Here is an 18,015-nt window from a genome sequence, read left to right as displayed (position 1 = left end):
CTTGCATATGATATTAATGATATTTTTTGATGATTTCCACATTTCCATTGGATCACATCTCTTTGGAATGGCCACAAATATAGATCTCTTCCAATCTGTCTGTAGGTAGCTTTTCTTCTAAATTTCTTGATATCAATGATTGATTGCCTCCAGTGCCGCATCAATTTGTTAAAAGATCTCAACCTGTATTCCATCAATTCCCAGAATTGTTCTTTGCCAATGCCTTCAATGTACCATCGACTTCTTCCTTCAGTGCCATTGCCTCTTGATCACATGCTGCCTCTTAATATGGCTGAACATCGACCATTTCTTTTTGGTACAGTGTATTCCTCCCATCTTCTTTGAATGCTTTCTGCATCATTCAATATTTTGCCCATAGAATCCTTCAATATTGAAAGTCAAGGCCTGAATTTTTTTCTTGAGTTCTTTCAGATTGAGAAATGCAAAGCCTGTTCTTCCATTTTGGGTGGTATGTTTATGGGTAACTATTATTTCATTTTTAATAAACAATATTACCTGGTTTTTATACAATAAACAAGTTTTACTTTTATAATTAGTAAAAAACATTTTGAAATGAACAATTTTATATTTTATATTTCCCTTGATGCCAAAGTCCTTGACTAGTAGTCTATACTGGGTACCTCAGTTTCCTCCCTGTGCACTCCCCAGCCACTGTAATCTGGCTTCTACCCCCTCATTCAAGGGTCCTCAATAACCTCTCACTTGCCAAGGCCAATAGCCTCTTTTCAGTCTTCATCCAACTTAACTTCTCTACAACTTTAAACAGCTTTTTAAAATTTGAAAACCACTGTTTAAATTATAGGAGTAATGTACCTACACTACAAATACAAGACAACAAAAACCCAACAACATACACAATACCAACACCGTAGTATAACCAAGGGTATTTTGATGTATTTCTTGCCAATTGTTACTAAGCATATTTAGCATTCATTGTGGCATGAATGTAAACCCAATTTTGGAGTCATGACCTCTTTCTTGAAAGTCTCCTTTTTCCATAAGCCAGTGCTCTCCTGATTTTCACACAATTTGCCTGTTTTGTAATTTATGTTCATGATAATATGTATGATTTCAAATCAATCTGATTAAGTCAGCTCCAGAGAGTATAACCACTACATTAGTGTGAAGAAAAACCTCCTGGGTGCTTGTCTAAATGCAGATTCCGACCCGACTCCACTCACTTCCAAAGCCTACTTCATTGGGTTTGGTTTGGGGCTACATTTCTGATGCATGTGGTCCAGAAAGCCTCCTAGAAACCATTGCTGTAGACACACCCTTCCATAGTAACGAACTAACTAATCAAGCTAAAAAACAAAGAAGCCCTAAGGAATAGGCTTATAGTCTGAGTTTCTTTATAGTTTTTAAACCATCCTGGTAATTCTAATAAACCCTTGCCCTAACTACCGCCACAGTATTCTATTTGCATTTCCCTGAACACATGGTTTACTCTTGACCTCCAGAGCCCTTGTACTGTTCCCTTTGCTGAATTATCATGCCTGCTTGTGCCCATCCTTAAAGTCAGCTCAAAGTGGCCCTACCCTATAGAACTTTCACTGAGGCTTCTCCTCTATTCCCTCTCTGCCTACCCCATGCACAAATTAAAGTTGATTATTTCAAAGTCTAAATGTTCAGGCTGAGTAATGAGCTATTTGAGAGCAGGAAAAGTGGATGTATTAGTTTCTATTGATAAGTGAAAGGTTATCCCAAAATGTATTAACTTAAAACAAGAATAAGCATTCATGTATATTATTTTGTGGACTCTATAATCCAGGAATTCCAAAGCAGGTTACGTGGGTGGTTCTCACTCAGGGTTTCTCACAAAGTCACAGTCAAGATGTACCCCAGAGCTACCTACAGTCATCTGAAGGCTTTTCTGGGGCTACAAGCTCCGCTTTCAGAATGATTTACTAAAAAGGCTAAGAGACTGGGACAAGCTGTTGGCAGAAGGCCTCAGTTCTACTTCACATAGGGCTGCTTTAGTATTTTGAAAACATGGCAGCCAACTTCTACCAGAGCAAGTCATCTGAGAGAGCATGCTGGAAAGTGCAATATCTTTTATGACCTAGTCTTGAAGGTCAAACAACATCACTTCCACAGTACTCTATTGCTCATATAGGCCAGAATGGGCCTGTATGGTTCAGTGTGGAAGTATAAACAGAAGGACCTTTGGGGCCATCTTGGATACTGGCTAGCACAGTGAATGCCTGCCATAATGTCTATCTCCCATGTCTGTGTGTGTGACGCATATTTTATGTTGCACAAGTGAGATTGAATGCCTCCTCCCAGAGGGATAAGTTGCCATTGTTGTTAAGTGCCATCGAGTTGGTTCTGACCCATAGCAGCCCAGCATAGGGTTTCTGAGGAGCAGCTGGTGAGCTTGAACGGCCAACCTTGCAGTTCAAACTGACTTTGCAGTCCAGTGCATTACCAGGACTCCTTGAGGGATAAGTAGGTAACCCAATTCCGACCAATCTGAATATTACAGTTGACACTGATCAAGGGGTTTAAATTGCTTGAGTCCACTTACATGTGAAAAAAATTTTTTTAACTACAAGTAGTGCTAGTTATCTCTGATGAGCAGTTCATCTCTCCAATAAACTGTACATTGCAGCAGTAAAAAGTGATATTTCATGGTTCTCACATATTTCCAGGAAATATCATGAACCTTGAATAACACCATTGGACCCATACAAAATGCCACTAGTGATCCTGGAAGTGCTCCCAAGAAGCGCCATACATAATACAAGAAAGAACTGACTGCTTAGTATGTACCATAGATGGAGGTCGGCAACCACAATTATCCATTATTTCAAGATAAATGAATGCAGCATAAGAACCATTGTTAAAAAAAAAGAGGAAGAAAATCCACTGCAACTTGACATACAGGTGCAAAAAACCTTGCACTTACTGAAAAATATTTTTTAATCTCATCTTGAGATGTTGGTGCAGTCTAATACATGTCACATACAAAATACATGTTAACAGTAAACAGCAGGCTACTAGTACTTAAGTTTGGGGGGGAGTCAAAAGTTATACATGAATGTTTGTGCCCTTAACTCCCATATTGTTTAAGGGTCAACTGTATTTTCCCCACTTGTTAAAATAGTCAGTTAAATGGATATATGATGAAGGAGGAACTATCAGCGTCTTCCTTGATTTTTGATATATAGATTCTGGGGAGAATAGAGGGTTTCTATTCCCTGCAACTGGGAGCTCTAAGAATGATGTAAGCTCAAGCTTCTTACAGTCATTTATTTAGGGTGTATTAGAGGAAGCTATCTTTAGCAAGAGAAAATGAGGCCAGCACACAAAGAGTAACAAAAATGAGCAAAGATGAACTAAGAAAAGAGAATCCTGATCAAATAAATTGCTCCCCCTTGATCCAACCATGCCTGAAATTTACATTTGAACTTTATAGTTTCATGTTGTTGTTGTGTGAGTCAAGTTGGTTCTGACTTATGGTGACCCTATATAGGGTTTCCAAGGCGCAGTTGGTGGCTTTGAACTTGCGACCTTGCAGTTAGTGCCCAATGCCTATCCTACAGCACTACCCCAGGACTCCACAGTTACATGAGTTAATGTTTTTTGTTTAAGCTAGTTTGAGTTGGGCTACTATCACCTACAACTACAACAACCCCCAGAAAATCAACAAAGCCCCTGTGTTATATCTCCCTATTTTCCAGCATTGGCTTCAATTCCTAGTACTTAAAGTTTGATGAATATATTAGCTAATCATTGTAGTTTTACATAAAAGCACCCTGATATCTATAATGTTGTACATAAACATTGGGGATTTCTAATAATTGACAACTTGTCAAGTAACTAACACCAACTCCAAAGTTCTAAATCCTCTAAAAATTTTAGGATCTGAAAGTCGGAGTGTCAGAGCCCTTGCGCTGGTCTGCTGTCTCAGAGCCAGCTTCCTATACTCCTGCGTGTGTGTTTGAGTGCATGACTCACCAGGATCCTGAGTATACAATGAGCTAACTTGAGAAAATGACACTATTAGAAATAGGTATCATGTTGTCTTGCTGATGGGAAAATGGAAAGAGATCCTGAGTAGACCTCCACCACTTACTTGCACAATATGTTGCAGAAACTAAAGTGAGTCAATTGGTGAAGGACATCCATAGAGGAATGGTGGGGGCCAGTGATTTCTGTCCTAAAAACCATGTCCCAAAAAGAGTTTGCAAAAGAAAGATGCAAGATCACATTTGTAGCTGCAGTTTAAGAGCTCACCAACTATGTGTGCTAATATTCTAATCATCTGAACTCTTACCCCTGCTGAGGTGGTTGAGAACCAAACACCAAACCAGTTGCCATCAAATCAATTCTAACTCATGGCAATCCTGTATATGTTAAAATAGAAATCTGCTTCACAGGGTTTTCAATGGCTGGTTTTGCAGAAATAAATCCCTAGGCCTTTCTTTCAAGGCACTTCTTGTTATTTTTGTTAAGTGTTGTTGAGTCAGGTCAGACCCATAACAACCCTGTATAGGGTTTCCAAGGAGCGGCTGGTGAGCTTAAACCATCGACCTTGCAGTCCTGTGCATTAACCCACAGCACCACAGATAGACTAAAACCTCCCACCTTTTGGTTAGTAGCTAGGCATCTTAATCATTTACACCACCCAGGGACTCTAAGGGGTTGAGAAGAACAGAGAAAAACATGGCTACATGAAGAATGTTTGCTGTGGTTCGTATCAGTAACTACACACGTGTGAGTAATTATTCTAGTCCAGGATGACATAGAGGGGCTACACAAGGAAGAAAGTCATATACGGAACAAAGAGAGGAAGGTTGGCTGCTGTCTGCCTTTTTCTTTATAGTCTCCTAATACTCAGCAGCTTTGTTGGGTCTAGGAAAACTGTTATACACATCATCAACCCAGTGACAGGTCTTTATTTTTAATTCATCACAGAAGTCCTGCTGCCCAAATGATGCTTGACAGAAAAATCCCATATTGGTAAGGGCCTTGCTGAAGCCAAGGAAAACCTCAGAATTCCTTAGTTCCCCATGGGCTCCTACAGCAAGTCCAGTTTTCTTTAACCCTTAAACTCCTTGGGCTCCTAAGGAGTCACTTTCCTGGCTGCTATTTTTCAGAAAGGAAACTGGTGTCTATCACAGTTATAAGCCTGAATTCTGGAGTCAGCAGACTACCTGGATTCAAATCATTGCTTCCTCACTTATTTGATCTGCATGATCTACAATAAGTCACATTTTGTTCCTCAGATTCTTCTTTGATAAACTGGGGATAATAATAGTATTTTTTCATAGAGTTGTGCTGAGACTTAAATGAATTTCTTAGAACAGTGCAGGCACATGTTGTTTTTGTTGGATGATATTCAGTTTATTTCTACTTATAATGAGTAGTGTGGCATTATAGGATAAGCACTGGATTGCAAGGTTGGTGGTTCAAACCTACCAGCCACTCCTCAGAAGCCCTATACAAGGTCGCTATGAGTCAGAACCAACTTGATGGCGCTAACAACAAAACAGCAACAACATGTGACAGGTAGAACTGCTCCATAGGCACAGGCCTCATAGGGTTTTCTAGGCTGTAATCTTTACATGACCAGATTGCTAGGTCTTCCTCCCACTGAATCGCTGAATGGGCTGGAACTGTTCACCTTTCAACAAGCAGACGAACGCTTAACCATTGCACTGTGAGGGCTATGTAAGCCCTATACGAGGGGTCTTCAAAAAGTTTATGAAAAATGGAGTTAGAAAATAATGGAATTTTTCAATGAACTTTTTAAAGCCCCTTTGTATAATTTTTGATAGATGGACCACATATCACTTTATGAAAACTTATCATAGTAACATATATATATATATATATATGTTGTTGTTGTTAAGTGCCATCGAGTCGACTCTGACTCATAGCGACCCTGTATAGGGTTTCCGAGGAGCAGCTGGTGAGCTTGAACTGCCGACCTGCAGTTCAAGCGGCTTTGCAGTCTGACGCATTAACCCACAGCGCCACACCAGGACTCCATAGATATACAAACATAATTTTATGTAGATTTTTGTTTTTTAACTTGGCCCTTATTTTTTCCTTAAATACAATCAATTCACAGTAGCAAGTTGAGGACCAAGTGTGGTTAAGGGACTTAAGTCAGTTTGGCTTCAGTAGAATTTTGGGCCTCTGACAATTAGTCACTAGAGTCTTCTCAACCATCATTGCACCACTGGGTGGTGGGATCAGTAAAATTAGCCTCAGATGGAATTCCATCATCAAATATTGATTAATAATTAGCACATAAATCATAGGAGCCCTGATAGTCTAGTGGGTTATGAGTTGGGCTTCTAGCCACAAAGTCAGCAGTTCAAAACTACCAGCCATTCTGTGGGAGAAAGGTGAGACTTTCTATTCCCGTAAAGGTTTACAATCTTGGAAACTTAACACAGGGTCACCATGAGTTAGAACTGATTCCATTGCACATAACCATCACTAACTACCACATGAGTCAAGGAGCTCTGGTAGCCAGTGGTACAAGTCAGGCTGCTAACCTCAGGGACAGCAGTTTGAAACTACCAGCTGTTCCATGGGACAAAGATGAAACTTTCTGCTCACGTAAAGATTTATACCCTCGGAAACCCTATACAAGGTCTCTATGAGTCAGAACCGACTCCAAGGCACACCACCACCACCACCACCACATGAGTCAAAGCAAATTGTCCTCATAAGCTCTCTGGCCAACACCTTGTATGAAATATTCACTTGAAACAGACGTCACAATATTATAGAGCAGGATGCAGACACTCTTGTTAGATCAAGTGACAGATCCTCTGTTAAATGGCAGGCATAGGACTTAAACACCACGGTACCAACTGGGGCTCTCCTGAAATTAATACTTGACTTGTTTACTGGTGAAGTGCTGTACATCACACATTCCTCAAAAGTCATTCATATCACCAATAAAAAGTTCTTTCTAACATCTCATGTAAGAAAAGTTGACAGAGCTGCTGGAGCCATGGATTCCAAATCCAAGACTGCTGATTAGGGGCCTTAAATGCTAACAAATCACCCCCTGGAGTGTGTATACCCCATTAGGACACTTCAAATGTTAATTAACAACTCCTAGAGTGACTATTAAAGGGAAGTTTTAAAGCACCACATATATCTTTCTGTCTAACTTGAAGTATTTAAATTATAGACAATAATCACCTAGTGTCAGCAAAATTCTAAAACTGAAACTTAATTTTTTTTTAGGTGATAGCCTAGCTCTTGACTTTAATTTCTAAAGATATGCATAGGTCCTTCATTAAAAATGAATAATTAAAATTCATTATAAATGAATAATTAAAATAGCATCAACTGATGTGGTGGAGCATACTGGGGCAAAATGATGAAAACTTTTTGGATATTACCAGACACCTGGAGACAATGAGATGCTGGGCCTGGGGTCAAAGGACCATAGCTTCAGGGAACACACCAACAGTAGGCAAAACATAGTCCACAAAGGCAACATGCTACATCCTACTTTAGTTAAGTTGTGATTGAGTTCTTAAAAGCTCATGAGCGGCCATGTAAGTTATTTCTAACATCTCTCATACTTCACTGGGATGTAATTATTCGTCTCTCTATGTGCAGAATAAAGAAGAGTAATGAAAATTTAAGATGTTTGAAATCAATTAGTCCAATGGACTAATGGAACTGTGAACTTCAGTCTTGATGACTCTGAGATCAGAAGAATAAGATGGTGCCTGGCTAACTACTACCAACTGTCTGAAAGGGATCACATTAGAAGATCCCAGGTAGAGTAGGAGACAATGTGGAATAAAACTCAAAATTATAGGAAAAAAAAAAAGACTGGGCATATTGGTAAAAAGACACTGGAGGAATTTAAGACTATGGCCCTTGATCAGCCTTCAGGTCTGGAATGGAACTCACCATTGTGGCCCAGTTTTCAGCCAATGGTAGATAGGTATACAGAGGGAACAGCAGCACTAGGAAGCCATTCAAGATCAAAAAGGCAACATTTACCTTGGAACAAGATTCAGAGTTGATTGGGAAGGAAGGTGGAATAAAAATAGGAAAACAGGTACCTTAGGGAGGACACGGGCTAATTTGATACAAGAAAAGGATTTCAGTCATTTAGATGAAACAAAGTGTGTGATTTATTCAATGTAAAACTGACAATCTGCTCTGTAAACCTTCACTCAATTCACAACAAAAAGTTTTATGTATATATATAACATCAGCTGATCCAGTGCTCTGTTTGCAAGGAACCTTCACAGCTTTTGATTTTCTAATCGCGGAAGAATGTGTTTTCAGACACGCGTGGGTGGGTTAGAAGTGATTGTACATGTGATTCAGCCACATCAGAAGTGACACTAACAAGAGCTGTTAATACCAGAATCATCAGTAGGAAACAGTCCCCAAAGAAGTAGATTTTTGATGAAGCAAGTGGAATTTTGGAATTTAGACATCAATTTTATTGACATGGATAATTGTTGTCGCTTTTGCTGGCTCTAGAAAACCACTCTGGTTTATGGTACAAAAGCTGAGCAGAGTAGCCAACACTGCATAGCAGAGTTCATAGACATGTTTATTTAGGACATACCTCATCCTCTTGCTATTGAAAGTGGGTCACAGTAGGCAAAATATTAAAAGAAAATATAGATATTTATTTTTAGTGTCCACGATGGTACATAAGCTCGGCCCTAGTTAATTGTGCAGAGGGCAACAGGAAAGCAGATTCTATGCAGGGCAAGAGAGAGAAGACAAAAGGGAGGCAGATGAAGAAGTATGGGTGTTAACTACAGGCTTTGTCTAGGTGGAAATCCTGCAGGTATATGATGTACCACTAAAAAATCTGAACCAGAAATATTCTCTTCTTGTTTTTATGTTGTTAAAGGAAACAAAGGAACCTTTTGAATATTGAGGAGTCATACTTCGCTGGGATGTAAGCTGTTGTAAAACTATTGAATTGATCCAAGTATCCACATATACAATCCCTGCTTTACTTTACTCTAGTGGTGATGGTGGTTATGTGCCAATGAGTCGGTTCCAATTCATAGCAACCCTGCATTGGATTTCTGAGGCTGTAAATCTTTACGGGAGCAGAAAGCTTCATCTTTGTGCCTCAGAACGGCTGATAGTTTAGAGCTGCTGACCATGAGATTAGCAGCCTAACTCTTAACCACTGTGCTACTCGTAACCATTGTTGTTGTTGTTGTTAAGTGCCATTGAGTTGTGTTCCAACCCATAGTAACTCTGTGTAGGGTTTCCGAGGAGCAGCTGGTGGGCTTGAACCATAGGCCTCCTGGTTCAAGCAGACTTTGCAGTCTAGCACATTTACCAACAGTGCTACACCAGGACTCCATATTAACTATGGCTCCATCCAATTCCTTAACCTCCCAGTCACTTCCTATTTCAATTCATCTCTAAACTTCAATATAAAAAACAAAACAACATAAATGTCAAAAGCTTCAATGCTCTGTTCTCCATCCTCCCTGTATAAGGCATTTTAGTGTGTGGGGTGGGGGGGGGGGGAGGTAGGGGGAGATAAATCTGTTCTCACACACTGTCTCCTCCCTCTTTCCCAGGAGAAGTCATCTGGCATTGAAGGAAAGAGAGGCAGCATCTTCTTACTTGGCATTTCAGGTCAAGGGCAGTGGGTCTTACCAACAAGGCTGCCTCTCAAACTCTGTTGCACCTTCAACCCCTTCTGTTGCTGCCCATGCTGGCTCTCTCACTCAAGCACATGTCTTTCGCACACTCCCTTGGCATGGGACTTCTGGCTCAGGCTCAGCCTCTTCTTCCCTCCCCCAGGCCTTCTCTTTGTACCTTCCCTCCCTTCTTCTCCCAAGTGGTCCCTTTATCCAACTCTATCTTAGACGGGACTCTGACAAAATGGCTCATGCCCAGCTACCTTGTTTACTCCACTTACAGGAAACTCGATCCTTGCAGTACAAATGGTGGAAATGCAGACTGGAGTCTCATTAAGAGTGATTTAGAGCACTTTGTAGGAGACAAGAAGAGCAATAGAAAACAATCTCTCATTAACCCAAAGAGAAAAGATACTTCCTGAAAGTATTGCCATTCTGGGCGAGGCAAAGAGTGGATAGAACAAACTCCCAATTCCATAAAGGCAGATGGAGAACACATCAGAAACTTTGATAAGAACACATTCTCTATTTGACATTAGCCAATAGCTATACAGGGCTGCTATGGGTCAGGATTGACTCAATGGCACTTAACAACAATAGCTAAAGAAGGGATTCTATTCAAGTCACCCCCTCCCCTTTCACTCTCATGGTAAAGTGTCACTCTCTGACATTTGCACTGCTTCCCACATGTACCCAGGGCTCTGGATCTTGGCTCTGACCTGATACAATGCTCTTGGGAAACTATCTTTTTTCTCACTAAAGGTCCTCTTAGCCATGTCTTCTTCCTGAGGACTGATCCAAACACCTCCTTTTGGTACTCATACTCACGAAAGTTAGTTGATCAGCTCCATCTTCCAAATTTTCCTGTTTTCTGAACCCTGTTGAGAGCCAAGGGATAATTCTACTATTCAAACACATAAACTGTTTTTTCAACTTTCATTATGGAAATTTCAAAAAATAAACAAAAGTGGAGATATGTTGTTACGTGACATCAAATCAGTTCTTACTCATCGTTATAATTGTATAATAAAGTGGCACGTACCCAATCACCCAGCTTCAACAATTATCAACTCATGACCAATCATGTCTTATCTACATCCTCACTTACTCCCCTTCCTGGCCTGGACCATGTATTTAAAATATAAGAGCTCTTGCCCTAAGATGCCTCTTTAACCTGGATCTGAAGCCACTCTCAGAAGTCATCTTTCAGGCAAATAATAGATTGGCCTTAAAAAAATAAATAATAACACTGGTGAGAACATGCTCCTTTAAACAATCCACCATACAAGACCAAAGGGTCAATATTCACCTAGAAATAAAGATGAGAAGGCCATAAGGTTCAGCGAAACTGAATGGATGGAAATGGAGAGAGTGCTGACACATTGCGGGACAGTCACCAGTGTCATGGAACAATTTGTATATGAGTTGTTGAATATGAATCTAATTTAATGTGTAAACTTTCCTCTAAAAAGCAAGAAAATAGTTTTAAAAAGTTTAAATACATATAAGAACTCTTTTTCTCTTTAATATAACTGTAATATAATCAGTAAACCCTGGCGACAGAGTGGTTAAGCAGTTGGCTGCTCACAGAAAAGTGGGTGGTTCTAACCGGAGAAAGATGTGGCAGTCGGCTTCCGTAGAGATTACAGCCTTGGGAAATGAATCACTGGGCTTGGAGGCTGAGGGCCATAGTCTCAGGGGACATCTAGGTCAATTGGCGTAACAGAGTCCACAAAGTCAATGTTCTATAGCCTACTTTGGTGAGTAACAATGAGGGTCTTTAAAGCTTTCAAGCAGCCATCTAAGATGCAACTATTGATCTCCCAGCTCACAGCAAAGAAAATGAAAGACTCAAGGAAACAATTAATCCAAAGGACTAATGTGCCACATGAACCCCAGGCTCTACCACCAAAAGAACCAGATGGTGCCTGGCTACCGCAACTGAACTCTCTGACCAAAATCACAATAAAAAGTCCTGAACAGACTGGCAGAAAAATATAGGACAAAATTTAAGATTATAAAAAAGTCCAGACTTACTAGTTTGATAAAAATTGGTGGAGCCCTGAGACTATAACCCTTAGACACCCTTCAAACCTGGAATTAAACCCACTCCCAAGGATCACCTTTCAGACAAACAATGCACAGATCATGAAGTGAACAATATGAGAAACCAAACGGGCAACATTTGCCCAGAAACAAAGATCGGAAAGAAGGAAGGGGCAGGAAAAAAGGATGAGTAGTAACGGGCACCAGTACAGTGAGATCACAAGACAAAATGTGTACAAATTGTTGAAAAGAAAATTAATTTGCTCTGTGAATTTCACCCAAACAAAAACAAAAAAGCTCCAGGGCAAGATGGAAGAGTAAGCAGACTCACTGAGCCAAGCCTCTGCAGGAAAGACATGGGAAGCTGAGTGAAACACATACAGATGATGAACCGGGAACCCTGAGCATCAGAGGACAGACAGAGAGGTGGACTGAGTGCTGACTGGAAAAGGAAGCTGAACAGGAGCAGTGAGAGAGAAGAAAACAGTCAGACTGCCCAGTGAGTCTATCTTGAGTGTTTTAAAATAGCTCTCCATACAGTGTCCTGTGGGCCCAGGATGCAGCTGGCAGTTGGCAGCCAGGGGGTGCAGTTCTCCCTTAGTCCCATGCCTTCTTAATAGCTGGGGGTGTAGCTAGTCTCTGCCCTTCCCAACCCAGAGGACAATGACACCTCCTCCTGTACAGCCTCTGCTCTGCCTGGAGTCAGGTGCCTGGTATAGCACCCCTGCTTTTGGAGGCACATGAACCTGCCTGACCTATGCTATACAAATAGTGAACAGAAAAGCAACTGCATTCACACTTCCAGTCTCTACCACATCCACAGAAAACAAGTAGTAAGGACCTGAGAATGCACCAATATATAATCACCAACAAAATATAAATATGAAACACAATGTCTTGGAGAAATCAGACAGCTTCAGCTTACACAATAAAACAAGACAGAGTACCTAAAACAAGTGACCAGAATATAGTGTCAAAAAATATAACACCAGAAATGGTATTGAAACTACCTGGTAAGGAATTTTGTTGTTGTTGTTGTTAAGTGCCGTCGAGTCGGTTCCGACCCATAGCGACCCTGTACAGGGTTTCCGAGGGTGTAAATCCTTACGGGAGTAGAAAGCCTCATCTTTCTCCCGCTGGCTGGTAGTTTCGAACCACTGGCCTTAAGGTTCGCAGCCCGATTCGTAACCACTATGCTACCAGAGCTCGACAATTTCAATGGATTATGAGAAAGATTGAGAAAATCATGGATGAAATCAAGGAAAATATAAACAAACTATGGAAAAACTTAGGAAATAGACTGACAAAATAATTGAAAAAAATGGGAACCATACATAATATCAATTAGAAAGCTAAAAGATTAACACTAAGACTTCAGAAATAGATAATACACTGAAAGGGCAAAAAAAAAAAGATAATAATAATTGAATCAATGGAAAGCAGAATTACTGAGCTTGAAGAAAAACTTAAAATTTATCTGCTATAAGACTCGACATCACTTAACAACAGCAACAATAACAATAAGAACAATCAGAAAAATAATTTAAAAATCTGGATTTATGTGGGACACTATTAAGAGGAATAACTTAAATGTGATAGGAATTCCAGAAAAGAAAGTGACCCCCCAAAAATCCACAGACTATTGTCCAAGAGCTATTGGAAGAAAACTTCCTTAATACCATGAAAGACAAGAAGGTCTTTCATTCAAGAAAGTGCATGAACTCCAAACAGGATGGACCCCAAAAGAAAAACAGCAAGTCATATAATAATCAAGCTTTTCAAAACCAAAAACAAGGACAGAATCCTGAAAGCATCTTAGGAAAAGTGAAAAGTTACCTACAAAGGAGAACTAACAAGACTAAACTCTGATATTTCATCAGAAACCAACAGGCAAGAAGACAATGGAATGATATATATATAAATCTCTGAAAGAAACAACTTGCAACCAAGAATCATATATCCAGCAAAACTGTCCATCAAAGATGATGGTAAAAGAAGGTCATTTTCAGACAAACAAAAATTACAAGCAGTTGTGAATAACAGACTAAACTTACAAAAACTACTAAAGGGAGTTCTTTGGACAGCAAACCAACAAAAAGCAGACAACAACCTGAGACTAACTAACATACATGACAATATCCAATATCACTGAGACGCAACCCAAATAGTGAAGAATGCAAAGTAAAACAGACCTATGAGACTGAAAAGAGAGAACCATAGAGTAGCAACAACAATAGCAGAAAACTATAAAGTAAAAAGAATAGTGTAGTTACAGAACTTCCAAATGAAGAGGAAATCAAATAGATGTCAAAAAATAAAATGAATACAAAAAAATAAACTTGTTGTTGTTAAGTGCCATCAGGTCGATTCCAACCCATAGCAACACTGTGTAGGGTTTCCAAGGAGCAGCTGGTGAGCTTGAACTACCCACCTTATAGTTCAAATGACTTTGCAGTCGGACGCATGAGCCCACAATGCCACACACTAACCCTAGTCCTAACCATAACCCTAACAATAAAAGAAGTGCTAGGTCTAGGCTAGACCTAGCCATAGTCCCAACCCTCACCCTCATTACTTAGTCCTAACCACTTCCCTTCACCACCATCCCCACCAAAAAAGAAGATGATTTGGAAGCATGATCATAACAAAGAAAAAAACAACAACATTGCAGTCTTGAAAACCCTATGGGGCAGTTCCTACAGGGTAGCTGTGTTATTTTTCTTGTTAAGTGCCGTCCACTCGGTTACCGTTACCGCTCATGGCGAACCTGTATAGGGTTTCCGAGGAGCTGCTGGTGAGTTTGAACCAATGAGCCTGCGGTTCAAACCGACCTTGCATTCCAGCTCATTAATTTCAGCACCAGTAGTTGGAATCAAGTCAACAACAACAGGTTCTGTTTTGTTTTAGCAATACCATCAACACACCTAAAAAATAAATGAGAATTTATTAATTATTATCAAATATTAAATCAGTATTCAAATTTCTTTATTGTCTCATAAATCAGGATCCTAACAAGATTTGCATGTTGTATTTGATTGGACTATTTTCTGTATGGTCCGATTACACTAGATTTTGCTATGGTATCAGACAACTCCAAAACCACAATGGTTTACACAAATTTAGGTTTACAGTAAAACCTGTGAAAGTTAGAACTTTTGTAAGCCTGTCAAAGAAGGAAAACTCAGTATTTTCCACCAATAGAGAGTAATGAAAAACGGGTAAGACTGAACGTGTCAGAAAATTTGGGAGACCTGGAAAAACGAGGCAATCCCATTGCGTTCTGACCCCTCACAGATTTCACTGTATTTCTGGCCCACGTTGCTTTTCAGTTGTGTGTCACCTTTGTATACGTTTCACTTCTGGAAACAGGCTAAAGAAATAGTGCTTACTTGGATATACCCACTTTCTAATATATGGAAACCAGGAATGGTTGAATTTTACACTGACTTTTTAAAACTTCTACTCAGAAGTGGCACGATCATTGTGCTCATATTCTGTAAGTAAAGCAAATCACGTGACCAAACGACGCAATGGAATAAGGGAAGTATAATCCTTCAACTGAACATTGAATATTGGAAATAATGCTATCTTCCCCACCTTTTATGGCTCTATTAATTTAGAGGTGTTTGTGTTTGTGTTTTGTTTCTTTATATAGTGTATTTGTTTTTCATTTGCTAGACTTTAGTATAAAGAGAATCACACATTATGCGCTACTTTTTTGCTGGCTTCCTTTTATGTTTGTGGGTTTGTTTGGATGTTTTGCAATTTTTATTGGAGAAATTGGGATAGTATTGCTCCTCTAGAATTCCCAGTGTTCTGGGTTTTACTGATTGTATACCTGTAGTATTGTAAGTACTATAATGAAATATGTGAGACCTGGAGTTAAAAAAACAAAAATAAAAGAGAAGCACACCCTCAGGATTTATAAAGATGAAAGAATGGAATAAAAATTCAAACCCTGAATTGAAATACTAAAGGATTATTTGGGAAAAACATTGAACGATGAAAAAAACATCAAAAGAAGATGGAAGGGCCTTTTCTGTCTTCTCTGCACTTGGAGCAGCTTTCCTGCCACAGCCCCTCATCCCCTGAAAATGTTCACCTGCACCAAATTCATCTGTGCCTCTTCCCTGGTCAGGAGCACTTCTCAGCTTCTGAACCAACCATTGTCTGCAGTGGTACTGAAACAACCCCAGACACTGACAGATAAGCTCTCCAGCAGCTTGACAGCCCCACGTTCCCTGACCTCACTTACTTCTAGTAGAAGTTTCCATACCAGCATGATTTCAAGGGACATTGACACCGCAGCCAAGTTCATTGGGGCTGGGGCTGCCACAGTTGGAGGGGCTGGTTCTGGAGCTGGGATTGGAACTGTGTTTGGGAGCCTTATCGTTGGTTATGCCAGGAACCCTTCTCTGAAGCAGCAGCTCTTCTTCTACGCCATTCTGGGCTTTGCCCTCTTGGAGGCCATGGGGCTCTTTTGTCTGATGGTGGCCTTTCTCATCCTCTTCGCCATGTGAAGGAGTTGTCTCCATTTCCCAAGTTCTTTTTTTCCGTGTCTCGTCTGCCCTACATATTCCTTTCCTTGTACCTCCCCAGGCAGCCTTGGGAAAGTAATTGGCTCAGGGTTTGACAGAGGGAAGGTAAATAAATGCTATATAAATTTTAAAAAAAAAGAAGATGGAAGGTATACAGAGTCACTGTATCAAAAAGAAATGGCCGATGTTTAACCATTTCAAGAGGTAGCCTATGATTAAGATATGATGGTACTGAAAGAAGAAGTTCAAGCTGTACTGAAGGCATTGGCATAAAACGAAGCTACAATAATTGACAGGATACAAATTAAAATCTTTCAGCAAACTGATACAGTGCTGGAGACGCTCATGCATGTATACTAAGAAATTTGGAAGACAGCTACCTGGCCAAAAGATTGAAGAAATCCATATTTGTGCCCATTCCAAAGAGAGGTAACCCAACAGAATGCAGAAATACTCAAACAATACCATTAATATCACATCACATGCAAGTAAAATTTTGCTGAATATAATTCAAAAACAGTTGCAACAGAACCTCAACTGGAAACTGCCAGAAATTCAAGCCGGATTCAACAAGGAACTAGGGATGGATATCATTGCTGATGTCAGATCAATCTTTGCTGGAGACAGAGAATTCCAGAAATATTTTTACTTGTGATTTATTGACTGTGCAAAGGCTTTCAACTGTGTGGATCATGACAAACTATGGATAACATTGTGAAGAATGGGTATTCCAGAAAACTTAATTGTGTTCATGAGGAAACTGTACACAGACCCTGAGGCAGTAGTTTAAACAGAACAAGGGGACACTGAGTGGTTTAAAATCAGGAAAGGTTTGCACAAGGTTTGTATTTTTTCACCATACTTACTCAATATGTCCACCACTCTTCTGTCAGTTTGTCATATTGTGGTGGCTTGTGAGTTGCCGTGATTCTGAAAGCTATGTCACCGGTATTTTAAATACCAGCAGGGTCACCCATGGTAGACAGGTTTCAGATGAGCTTCCAGACAAAGACAGACTAGGAAGAATGAGTGACGAACTACTTCCAAATATTTAGTTACTGAAAACCTTATGAATAGCAGAGAAACATTGTCAAATATAGTGCTGGGAAATGAGCCCCTCAGATTGGAAGGCAATCAAAATGCGACTGCCTCCTCAAAGTAGAGCTGACCGTGATGATGCGAATGGAGTAAAGTCTGTGGGAGAAAAGCCCATGGAACCTTCATTTGCTGTTGGGGAGCAACTCAAAATGAAGAGAAATAGCTATAAAAATCCAATGAAAATTGGAACATGAAATATACGAAGTATGAATCTAGGAAAATTGGGAGTTGTCAAAAATGTAATGGAACGCATAAACATTGATATCTTAGGCATTGCTGAGCTGAAATGGACTAGTGTTGGCTATTTTGAATCTGATAACCACATGGTTTACTATGCTGGAAATGACAAATTGAATGATGTTGGAGAATGCATGATAGAATTTTGCAAAATCAATGATTTATTCATTTCAAATACCTTCTTTAGACAGCATAAGAGACAACTATACACATGGACCTCATCAGGTGAAATACATAGAAATCAAATTGACTACATTTTCAGAAAGAGAAGGTGGAAAACCTCCATATCATCAGTGAAAACAAGGCCAGGGGCAGATTGTGGAACAGACCACATCAATTGCTCATATGCAAATTCAAATTGAAGCTGAAGAAAATGAAAACAAGTCCATGAGAACCAAAATATGACCTTGAATATATCCCACCTGAATTTAGAGATCATCTGAAGAACAGATTTGATA

General features: G+C 39.8%; 1 pseudogene; it reads left to right on the top strand.

Annotated features, from left to right (window-relative positions):
* The first annotated feature begins 15,730 nt into the window (after window positions 1-15,730).
* Window positions 15,731-16,204, top strand: LOC102820831 (annotated as a pseudogene).
* The last annotated feature ends 1,811 nt before the right edge of the window (window positions 16,205-18,015 follow it).

This window comes from Chrysochloris asiatica, unplaced genomic scaffold (assembly GCF_000296735.1).
Source record: "Chrysochloris asiatica unplaced genomic scaffold, ChrAsi1.0 scaffold00181, whole genome shotgun sequence".
Lineage (NCBI taxonomy): Eukaryota > Metazoa > Chordata > Mammalia > Afrosoricida > Chrysochloridae > Chrysochloris > Chrysochloris asiatica.
Note: the sequence above shows the minus strand (reverse complement) of the source record. Positions and strands in the feature narration are given on the sequence as shown.